The 13140-nt window shown below is 34.1% G+C and overlaps 1 pseudogene; it reads right to left on the bottom strand.

Annotated features, from left to right (window-relative positions):
* LOC131168958 (uncharacterized) overlaps window positions 1–13140 on the bottom strand; it is a 169791-nt pseudogene that overhangs the window by 1641 nt on the left and 155010 nt on the right.

Here is a 13140-nt window from a genome sequence, read left to right as displayed (position 1 = left end):
ATACGTGATCTATACGTTCTATTGCTCCAGTGGTCAAATAACAGTCTAGGCAAGTCAGGATGTCTGGAACTACACTTCGGTGATAGTGAACAGACATGTAATGATGAAATAAATAAAAAGAAAATACAAGAAAAATCAAACAAAAATAAAAGAGAGAAAATGAAGCTAAGTTAAACGAGCCGGCACCACAGCGATGGGTGACCGCACTGGGAAGGCCGTTGCCGACCTCAGGACCGTGGGGAACCCTCTGAATCTAATTTTGAGACATAAATAAAGGTTTATTGAAATATAATTGACACTAGAAATATCAAAGAAAAATTAATAAATTAGTACAAAGAAAAATGAAAAATCGAGAAACAGACAAAAATCGGTGTTACCGAAAAATCGGGAAAATAACCCAAAGTGGCATTTTGGTCATTTGACACCAAGAGCTGCCTTTTGACCTCAATGTCTATTAAAAATAAATGATATTGCTCTTAGAAAATGTCATGAAAAATTAAATTGTGATACATTATAAGAATAGTGAAAGAAATTGGGGGTAAACTTAGGATAATTAAAAGTTTAATTATATTTATATATATATTAAGTTAGTGGACCACTAAGGGAGTATTTTAAACACCTAAATGGACATGTGTAATCCCATAACATCTTCTTCTTCCTCATAACTCATTTTGGCCGAATTTCATCTCCTCCCAAAACCACCATTAACATCCCAAGCAAAAGCTTCACATCCACCATGAATAAGCCATAGTTTTCTCAAGCTCCTTCACTAAAGTTGGTCCACACCTCTTGGGCAGATTATAGGGAACAAAAAGGAAGAAATTTGGTAAAGTTTTAACAAGCTCCAAAAGTTGTAAGTGTCCAAAATCCCTCCCTTGCTTTAGTAAAGCTTGTGTTTAGGTTGAGGTGAGTGTTTTGGTGAAGAGAAATAAAAGAAATAGTGAGAAATGGACTTGTCCATTTTTGGCAGCCATGAACCCTTGTTGAGCTTGAGTTATTTTTACTTCTAATGAATGAAAATGAAGGTTGATTAATTCAAATGAAAGTTATAGTAAGTTTGTGCATAAGTATGTACATGTAGTGTTTAGATTAAAGGTGTGAAATGGAACCTTGAAGCCTTGAGCAAACTGCCATGTTTGGCAGCCCCTAATAGCATGAATTTGTGTGTGAACATATGGTTATTAATGATATATGTTAATGTTAAATTGTGGGCAGCAAGTGTAAGTGATGTTGAAGTATGAATATGTTGAAGTATATGTGTAATATTAACATTGAAGTATGTTGAATTTTGGTGGAAGTGAATGTTGAACTTAATGATGGATTGTGTGCATTGAGCACTTGAACATTCTGCCTAGAATTGTTGCTGAAATTGTGTACAATATATGTATAGAAGTGTTGTTGATTGAATATTGTAGTAATGAGGAGGAGAAGGAACATTAAATTGGGAGTGTATGAGCTTTGTGCAGGTTGTGTATTGAAGGCAGCACCTAAATGAGGCCATAAGTGCCAAACTATGAACCCAATTGGTATAAGGCCAATATGGGGTGAAACTAGACACCAAATAGGCCAACTTTCATGTAGAAAGGTTGCCAAAATTCTGCCTAGAAACTGACCTTAAAAAGTGACCAAATCCGGATTAGTGCATTTAAGGCCTGAAAACTGACCATTTGGGCAGCAGTTAGTGTTTAGGCCATAACTCACTCAAAACAGGTCCAATTGACCTGATATTTTGACCATGAATAGTTAAGACCTATATCTACAAGTCTTATGAAGACACCAAAGCCCAGAAATGAGCAGAACCAAGTCAAATGGCTTGCACAATTTCGGGCACAAAAACTGCCGAACCAAAAGTGACCTAAAAATTGACGAAATTGTGCACTAAAAGTGCAATCTGTCCAGCTTTAGAAAATTGACCATATCTTGGTCTACACAACTCGGAATGACCTGAAATTTTGCCCCGCGTGCAATAAGACATAGAGCTACAATTTTGCTTCTTTGACTAGAAGCTAAAAACCAAGGGAAATAGGACTTTAAGCTAGACCAATCTAGCACACAAAATTGAGAATTTGACATTTTGCTTACAGTGATGCTTGAAGCATTTTGGCAATAAATGCCAACTTGTAAAAATGGTAAATTGCACTATATTGGCAGCATATTGAGATATAAATTTTGACATATTGATGCTAGAAACAACTTGTCCATATTACCTAAAAAGGTCAACATATGCATTGACTTGTGAATTATATAATAGTTAGCAAACTCCAAAAATTGAAGAATTAAACAATTAATTAATAATGTGCCCTAGTTTGCCTAGTTGACTAGTATGGATAGGTTGGCATGCCAATAGGATTCTGACAGCTGTTCTGTAAATGGCTTCATGCCATACTGTATTTTTACGGCTTATTATGCCGCATTGTGACTTTAATAGCCTACGGCTATACATATTGTGTATTTATTCTTGGCTTATCGCCAGATTGACTATATGGCTTCTTAGCCACACTATTTGCACACCGGGAGACACTTTGTGACCGATGGTGTGACGGCCTGAGGTACTGAAGGAACAAAAGCGTGAAAAACACAAGTTTATACCATTGAATTCAAAAATTTTCACCTAGGGTCACATGCACCATGCAATATTTATTTTTATCTATTTGATTTCAATGATAAACAACATATTAAAACTCTTTTAATATGTTTTTGGATATGTATTTGCCATTTAAGATTTTAAAATTAATCAGATTAATTTTAGAGCCCTAGATTAAATCAAGAACGATTACACTAACCTCTTGATGTGCCGCAAATGTTCCGCGCTTTGAGATTCGTCTTCAGGACACCAGATGTTGTCCCTCTAGCTTGTCCACACCAAGAACACCTATGGCAGCCCTTGAATAGCTTCTAAAGCCTTTTCTATTAATTAGAAATTCAAGTTCTGCCTTTTAAAAGATTAGAGATGTAAACAGGACACTAGAAACAATTTCTAGTGTTCTTAATTCAAGAGATTGATGGCTAATCTCTTTGAATTGATGAGAGATGAAGAGAAATAGCTGGAGAGGCTCAAAGTGGCGTGACATATGAGAGGAGAGGCTGCTGGTTATGTTTTCTTTTCATAACCACACTTAAATAGCTAGGTTAACACATTAAACCCTAGCCACATGTCACCTTTTGATTAGCTCTAGGTTTAAGTGACCCAATCACATTGTGCCAAGTGTCAAACCTATATTTAATCTTGATTTTAATCATCTTACATGATTAAAAAACATTTGGCAAGCTTATGTGTAATCCCATGTGTCACCATCTCATGGTGCCACGTGTCACCATCTCATGGTGCCACGTGTCACACTGTGAAATGACCAAAATGCCCCTATGTCTTAATTTTGAGTTCTTAACCCAAAATAATTATTTTCTTCTTCTAATTAATTTATATCAAATATAAATTAATTAATTAATCTCTATTAATTAATTTCTCATCAATTAAATTCATATTTAAACACTTTAAATATAAATTTAATTTATACTACACATCAATTTGGTTTCAAGTCATGCTAGGGACTTTGCAATTTACTTGCAAACCAAATCTATTTAATTAATCAATTAAACTCTTTAATTAATTAATTAAATCATATTTAAATAGGTGATAACTTGTGTATGTGTGTGACTTACTAGGCTCATCACTAATTGGCAATGAGAAATGATATCAACTCTTAATATCATCAGAACTCTTTCTTACCATAAATGATTTCTCTAAATCATTTTATGAACCTCATAGACCATGGTTAACACCTAGCATAGCATGCCATGGCCACCCAATTAGTAATAAGATTTACCTTAAATGAACCTATAATCATATGTTACCATGCACTAGAATCTCTCATTACAAAATCCCAACTCAAGCCGGAGTCATGGTTTATGTCAAACTCCATTTGCTATGAATATTATGTTCTCTTTTAATTCCAGTTCTTGATTAAAAGATTTTTCTCATCGAAACTCTTTCGAATAAATCTATCTGTCTGCCAGAACTTGAAACATCAAGAACAATTAAATGAACATAGGATTTTATCTCTATGTACTTAGAGGAACAGATTCCATCTTGATCAACACCTACCTCCATATATAACTAGCAGGAGCCAACACATGCCCATATACCCATACATAGTACAAGTATGAAAGCAGATCAAACTCAAACTACCTATATACAAGATAATCTGTGCTATCTCGTGTCTAAAGATTATATGCATCGATATGATTTATGACAAAACATTGACAAGAGTAAACTCCATGTGCTTGTCATAAGTGTCACTGGTTCGGCCTACTTATCATTTATAAGTGCCTATCATGTTTGTTATATGGCATGAGACTCACCATTCCATCTTATTTATATCTCATATAAATAACTTGGGAACAAACATGAATACAATCTTTACGATAAGTCATGTCCTTATTATGAAGTATCCTCGATTGTGAACCTATTTATGATACTTTGTGCTAGAAATATTGTCACTCATATTCTTAACAACTTAAGAATAATATTTCTAACAAAATATCAATGGACCTTTTCTATTACACATAAATATATTATGTAAACGGAAAAGTGGAAATGCCTTTTATTAATAAAAATATGTACAAGATACATACTAAATGATATGCTCTAGGGCATACTACTAACAGGTACTAGGTACCCAGTGCCAGTATATCCATTTATCCAGTCTGGTCAGTATATAGGCTACACGGGCAGTAATTCAAGTATTATTAAGTTCAAATAGCTAAATCCAGTCTACTGACATACAGCACCACCAAAAATTTGTAAACACTTTATTTACTTTATTTTAGTGTATATTTCTTTATATTTGGCACCACTAAGCAAAATTGCTTAGCGCGTTGCTTTTGTAACGCGTAGGTATTGGAGACACAGCTGGGGAGCCCAGCAGGCCTACGACCTGGTGAGACATCATATATGCACAAGAGTCCAGAGTTATCTGCACTGCATTGCATACATGGTAGGACATAGGATATCTTGTATTTTGTACTTTTGTTGTATATTTGAAATTCAGCCCTGTATTTTATAATGTTATGAAAGCTCTAAAGTTTGTAATATTTTGTACATATTAAATAACATGGAGATTTTCTGTATATATTTAAATTATTATGGACTGTATTATGGAACTATTTAATGACTGTAAAAGTCTATTGACTTTACTGAGAAATAGAGATTGTGAAATATTTGAGATTTTGATATCATAATATTAAACTGTTTTCAACAAGTTTGGAAGGAAAGTTTGTCCTAAATATAGACGGCACCTTGCCAAATTTTTATTACCAGTCTTGAAACACTGATTTTAACAAAGTATGACAATAGTAACAGCATGATATGAATATTACATGAAAGACTTCTTAAAATTAAATTGAGTTCAAGAAATGAGATAATCACAGACTAGGTGTTCCGGCACGCCGTGTAACACGCCTTGCTCGGCTATACTGTAGACGGGTGAGGGGTGTTACAGGGGGGGGGGGAGGGGAGGGGGAGGGGGAGGGGGGCGCCGAGGCGCGCAAGGAGATAAGTAAATTCTGAATGCAAATTGAAACAAACCAATAAATGGTCTTCCATATGCTCTTTGAACCCAAACATCACTTTTAGAACCACTATCATACACAAAATAACCTTCTTCACATTTGATACCAGGGTCAAACATCCAAGTTGCTTCAAAATCTATATCATGGAGATCTTTCACCAAAGATTGTGGATTTAGAAAACATTCCTGAAATAATTTATAACAAAATTTCTGTGTCAAGATTGATAATTACAAGTTTATCACAGAACATACATTTTTATCTATGCCAATATCCTTGATTCAGATCATTCTTGATGCGTAGTGAATTTTGCAAAAGACAATAAATTAATAAAATTATAGAGTACAATAGTAAATACATCCAAAGGAATAGATAATCATTAATCGCTCACAAAATGTCCATAAACCTGTGTTGCCCCAATAAAGCGGTGTTGTAGTTAAACATGGCTCGACTATTTAGATACTTGCACTAAGATGGTTACTTTTAGAATGCTAGTTTGAATGAGCATTTGAGTATGGATTAAGCTATGATTGAATGAATTAAGTCTATGATTGTGCGCCATGTCTATGCCTGTAAATGTTCCTGTGTTTTATAAATATGTAATAATACATATACTCAAAGGCTTGAGGGAATAATCAAGCTATTCTTTCTCACATTCTCTTTCTATTACTTCTCCCACTTCATTATCTAAATGGTAGGAGATTTGTAGGTTCTGGTCTCCTATTCTCTATTTCTCCCCTTCCCCTATATCATTTGTTGAGAAATGAGACACATTTTTCAATGTGATGGATGTCAAATCTACCAGAAATTAAATTAAATTAACTAAAATTACTAGTTATGAAATATTTTTTGCAGTAAGTGGTAAATCCAGTCGAACCCTAGAGACTGAATTATTAAATTTCGTGCACTTATGTAATGGAAAAAAGAAACAAAGGTAGGGGGGGGGGGTAATTCGCAATCCAAAGAAGAAATCAAAATCAAAAATTAAGAACTAAAATTAAATATGAAACTCTCAAATTAAATAAACTTCAGTCCAAGGTAATTCACATTCCAATGCATTGATTCGATCATAGACAAAAGAAATACAATTATCTCTTATTGAATACTTAACGTAGATTTACCAAACAGTAAGGTAAAATCTATAACTTCCCTATACTCATCAATTAGAGCCCAGCACTCTTGTTGACTCTAATTATTAACTGAATTGGTATTAAGTAATCCTCATCAAATTAATAACTGCTTTAAGAATAGGAAGTAGTTAAGCTGAACAATAATTTATGAAGCATAAATCATTTAATTCATCCTATTGTTTCCTTAGGTTATTATCGAAAACTGGGATCATAATCAATAAAACCTAATTGCTACTCATGTTCAATCTTACACAACAATTACAGATTATGAAGATGAACTAGCAATTGATCACATCAAACAATTAACTAATAGGCCTTTTTAGCAAATCATTCAATAAATCAAAGACAATGAAATCAGAAAACACTAGATATTCAAAAAGATAAAAATTAAATTAAGAACCTGATCTCACAAATCACTCAAAAGAACTTGAATCCCTTGAACTGAATTAAAAACTTAGCCACTCATGTTCATGGCTTACAGAAAATTAAAGAAGAAAATTAAAGAAATCTATAATATGAATGGAGAACGAAGGTCTGATCTTCTTTGTGATGGCTGCTGCCTCTTCTATTTATAATAAATGGCCTAGGGTTAGGTTTTTAGAGTCCTTGAGGTGTTAAGAGTCTTTCTCTCTGTCAAAAACTGCAACTGGAGCAAAATCAGAAAACTGATTATCGACGGATACACGGCCCGTGTATCACTACATGGCCCAGGGCCGTGTAACTTACTGGAGCTGAATGGGTATGTCTTGCATTGGCACAGAAGGTTACACGGGTCTCCAGGATTTACACGGGTCAAGTTACACAGCCCGTGTACTTTATTTCTTCCTTGGTTCTCTGGATTTCTTCTGGCAGAATGTTACACGGGTCCATGGTTGTGCTTACATGACCCGTGTACTTTCTATCGGCAACACTTCTCAATCCTTTGACCTTTCCAAGCTTCCTTCCACACTTCTATGTTCTGAGACTTTACCAAAACCCTGAAAAATACAGCAAGAGTCAAATTAATGCAAATGCTAAAAATTTCTCCATTTAACACAATTATTTCAACAACTCTCTAAACATATGCCTAACAAATAATTATACTTTAATCAACTAAATTAGGCATAAAGATACCCTAGAAACACTAAATGTGATGGGAGTAAAATTAATAAATTATGCACTTGTCAAATTTCCCCACACTTATTCCATGCTTATCCTCAAGCATGACTTAAATTTTCAATCAACTCCACTTAGAAGTTCACTTAACTTCATCCTAGCACAACATTCTCTAACAAAAGATTAAAAGTTTGAAAGAAGAGGCAAGTAAGGTAATAACCATCATAATAAATTCCATCAACACCATACCAATATATCAACAATTCTCTAACACAAAACAAAAGGCTTGAAATCAATTAAGCTCACACAATTAAAGTTTCATAAAATTTTAAATCAGTACATACTAAAACACAAGGCTAATTTATCAAGGCACAATAATTATAGCTCTTTGCAAATCTTAGGGGAGATAGAAATAGGTTTTTTTTTTTTTTTAAATTGGTACTTCTCTCTCGTCACAGTTACTTTTTTTTTCTTTATTTTAACCGTTACTTTCAGAAAAGTACCTTGCTCATATCCTAGCTAGCTTTTAGCCTGAGAATCGACAAGGGGTTCATGAAGACCCCTGGTTACTTTGCTTAACTAAATAGCGGAGTAATTTTCAAGTTTAGCCTTTTATTTCTCCTAATTTATGCATCTACATATTATAAAGTGCCCTGATAAATTAAACAAAGTTCTGAAATATGCATGACACTAGTTTAAAGTACACATAACTAATCATTTCACCATTAAATCAAGCCTAAATGATTTATGCAAGAAAAAAATTATTCTATGGTATGGAGAAGAGGAAAAATCCATCATTAAAGCTATTATTAGCTTGTCTAAAATCTCAAAAACTCAACCTAAAGTAGAAAAGTCATTTCAAGGATAAAGCATTTCTCTCTGAGAGTTAATATAAAATAATGAATCAAGCTTATGAGAACAAATTTTATTTTACTTTATTTATTTATTTTATTTTTATTTTTATTTTCAAAATTGCAGCAACAATTTTCTCCTCCCCCACACTTAAAACTTACATTGTCCCCAATGTAATGCCCAAATGCAAAAGAAAAGTAAAAAAAAAATGCTAGAAAATAAAATAAGATAACGGAAAGAAAACAAATCTGATTGGGGCTAACAAGCCACCCATGGGTTGCCTCCCAAGAAGCGCTTTTGTTTATCGTCGTTAGCTCGACATGGCAAAGCTCCTTAATCCACATAAATTGGGTTACTCAATTTGAGCTCCTCCACTGTATGCTCTTGAAACCCTTCATAAAATGGCTTGAGTCTATGACCGTTGACCTTGAACACTTTGTTAGTTCCTAAACTTTGAATTTCAACTGCACCATAAGGAAACACATTAGTAACAACAAAGGGTCCAATCCAATGAGAACGCAACTTACAAGGCATCAACTTCATTTTCTTCCTTAGAATTAGTTAGTCATGGAATGCCTTGGTCTTTTCTTTATAGATCTTAAAGTTCTCATAAGCCTCAAGTCGAATTTCCTCTAATTCCTGCAATTGTAATTTTCTTTCCACACGAGCAGTATCCAAATCCAAATTACAATGTTTAACAGCCCAATAAGCCTTATATTCTAACTCAACAGGAAGGTGACACAACTTACCAAACACTAATCTGTAGGGGGACATACCTATGGGTGTCTTATAAGCAGTCCCGTAAGCCCATAAAGCATCATCAAGTATAAGGCTTCAATCTTTTCCATTTGGCTTCACTGTTTTTTCTAAAATAGACTTGATCTCTCTGTTAGACACCTCTGCTTACCCACTTGTTTGAGGATAATAAGCTGTAAATACTCTATGGAAAACACCATATCTCCTCAACAATACCTCAACAGTTCTATTACAAAAATGTGTTTCCTGGTCACTGATCAAAACTCTAGGAACTCCAAACCTGCTAAAAATGTTTGACTTGATAAAACCTACGATAGCTTTAGAATCATCAGTCCTGGTGGCTTTGGCTTCCACCCATTTTGATAAGTGCATAATTTATTAATTTTACTCCCATCACATTTAGTATTTTAGAGTGTTTTTTTATGTTTAATTCAGTTGGTTAAAATATATTTATCATTTAGACATATTTTTAGATAGTTGTGGAATAATTGTGTTAAATGGAGAAATTTTCAACATTTGACCTTTGCTGTATTTTTCAGGTGTTTCTAAAGTTGTGGGTATCCAAATTGATTGCTGTTTAATCCATTGAAAAGCTAAGATAGAGCACTTCAAATGATAAAGAGGGACCAAATCCCAAATCAGTCTGCAAGGTTGACAAAATGAGCTATGGATCTATTGCAAAAGCCCAGACTCAATGGGTCATGACTAGTTTCAGTATTTATTTTGTATCTAGAGTTTCAGAGGTTCAAATGAAGCAAGGCTAAGCCCAATTTAACCTTAAGAGCCACCTCTACAACTTCTATGAAGGGCTGGATGAGAGATGAGGCTATTTTAATTATCAAAAATGGCAATGAAGTTGTCACAATGGGCTGGACCGTCTGACTAAACCAGTCCTGGTTTTTGGGCCATAACTTGGGCTGTATCCTAGTTTGGTTTGGTTCCTATCTTTGGGATTAGGTTTTTCTTAGTATAAATACGTCTTTGGGCAGCAGCTAAGAGCATCCCAATTCAAACCTTCATTCTTCATAGACATCATTCAGCAGCCTCTCCATTCGTCTTTTAGAATTCTTCTTTAGATTTCTTTATTTTATTTTTCTGTAAGCCATGAACTTGAGTGGCTAAGTTTTTAATTCAGTTCAAGGGATTCAAGTTATTTTGCTTGATTTGTGAGACTAGATTTTAATTTAATTTATGTCTTTTTGAATATCTATTATTTTTTGATTTAATTGTTTTTGATCTGTTGAATGATTTGCTAAAAAAACCTATTAGTTAATTGTTTGATTTGATCAATTGCTAGTTCATCTTCATAATTCGTAATTGTTGTGTAAGATTGAATATGAGTAGCAATTAGGTTTTATTGATTATGATCCAAGTTTTCAATAATAACCTAAGGAAACAATAGGGTGGTATGCTTCATAAATTGCTGTTCAGCTTAACTACTTCATTTTCTTAAAGTAGTTATTAATTTGATGAGGATTGCTTAATACTAACTCAGTTAATAATTAGAGTCAATAAGAGTGTTGAGCTCAAATTGATGAGTATAGGGAAGTCAGGGGTGTAACATCCTCCCTGTACGTATTATGTATGTTTTGTTGCTCCGGTGACCTAATGTCAGTCCGGGCAAGTCAGGATGTCTGGAACTATACTTCGGTGATAGTGAACAGACATATAATGATGTAATAAATAAAAATAAAATATAAGAAAAATTAAAGAAAAATAAAAGAGAGAAAATGAAAATAAGTTAAACGAGCTGACACCGTAGCGATGGGTGACCGCACTGGGAAGTTACGGCAAAGGCAATTGCCAACCCCAGGACTGCGGGGAACCCTCAAAATTAAATTTTGGGACATAATTAAATGTTTATTGAAATGTAATTAACACTAGAAATATCAAAAAAAAAATTAATAAATTAGTACAAATAAAAACGAAAAATCGAGAAATAGATAAAAATCGGTGTTACCGAAAAATTGGGAATACAAACCGAAGAAGGGCATTTTGGTCATTTGACACCTAGAGTTGCCTTTTGACCTCAATGTCCATTAAAAATAAATGGTATTGCACTTTGAAAATGTCATGAAAAATTAAATTGTGATACATTATGTAAATGAAGAAAAAAAAAGAGATAAATGAGCAAATAAGGAAACTTGAAATAATTAAACATTAAAAATAAGATTAGTGCTCCTCTAACTCCTAATTTGGGAGACATATGGGACCTTGGGACAGCAGATTCCATTCATTGTCATCTTCTTCTTCAACCTCACTCTCACTTACCAAAATGAATCCTCCCATTTCCACCATTGCCGCCCACGCATGAAGCTTCCTCTCTCCATCATCAAGCCACTTTTCACACATAATTCCTTCATTAAAGCTTGCCTACTCACCTTGGGGAAGATATTGGGAATAAGAAAAAGAAGATTTGGTGAAGTTTAAGGGAAGCTCTCAAGAAGTAAGTGTCCAAATCCTCTCCCTTGCTTTAGTAAACTTTGTGTTTAGGTTGAGGTGAGTAATTTGGTGAAGAGAAAGGAAGAAAATATTGAGATATGAACTTGTCCATTTTCGGAAGCCATGAAAGTTTGTTGTGTTTGAGCTTTCTTACCTCTAATGGATGGGAATTAAGGTTGATTAACTCAAATGGAAGTTGCAGTAGGTTAATGTCCAAGTATGTGCATGTTAGTGCTTGAATTAAGGGTTTGAAAATGGGACTTTGATACTTTGGTAAACTGCCACGTTTGGCAGCCTATAATATTATGAAATTGTATGTGAGTTTATGTAATTTATTGATGAGATGTGATGGTGTAAATTGTGGGCAGTATGTATAGTTGCCATGGAAGTGTATGTGTAATATTGGTATTGAGGTATGTTGAATTTCAGTGGAAGTAAATGTTGAACTTTAATGGTGTATTGTGTGCATTGAGCACTTGAGTGCTTTGCCCAAAATGCTTTGCTGGAATTGTGTACAATATATATAGAAGTGCCATGATTGATTATTGAAGTATTGGGAGGAGGAGGATTGTCAAAATTGAAAGTATAATTTTCAAATGCAGGTTGTGTGTGTTGGTAGTACCTAAATTAGGTTATAAGTGCAAAAATGTGAACCCAATTGGTATGAGGCCAATGGGGGGTGAAACTAGACACCAAATAGGCCATCTTTCATGTAGAAATGTTGCCAAAATTCTGCCTAGAAATTGACCTTAAAAATAACCAAATCCGGAATTGGTAAGTGCAAGCCCAGATTTTTGACCATATGAACAGTAGTCATTAAGATGACCATAACTCACTCAAAACAGGTCCAAATGACCTGAAATTTTTACCATGGATAGCTTAGACATATAGCTAAAATTCTTATGAAGACACCAAAGCCCAGAAATGGCTAGAACCAAGTTAAATAGCTTGCATAAGTTCGGATACCAAAACTGCCAGAACTAAATGTGACCTAAAATTGACCAAATTTTGCACGAAAGGTGCAATCTGTCCAGCTTTAGTAAATTGACCATATCTTGGTCTATACAACTCAGAATGACCTTAAATTTGTGTCAAAAGTTTAATAAGACATAGAGCTACAATTTTGCTTCTTTGACCAGAAGCTAAAAACCAAGAGAAATAGGACAATAAGCTAGACCAATCTAGCACACTAAAACTAAAAATTTGGTAATTACATAAAATGATGCTTGAAGTAATTTGGCAATGAATGCCAACTTGTGAAAAGGGTAAATTGCATTATATTGATAGCATATTGAATTGT

The sequence above is a fragment of the Hevea brasiliensis genome, chromosome 18 (assembly GCF_030052815.1).
Source record: "Hevea brasiliensis isolate MT/VB/25A 57/8 chromosome 18, ASM3005281v1, whole genome shotgun sequence".
NCBI classification, from domain to species: Eukaryota; Viridiplantae; Streptophyta; class Magnoliopsida; order Malpighiales; family Euphorbiaceae; genus Hevea; species Hevea brasiliensis.
This window is presented reverse-complemented; position numbering and strand designations above follow the sequence as displayed.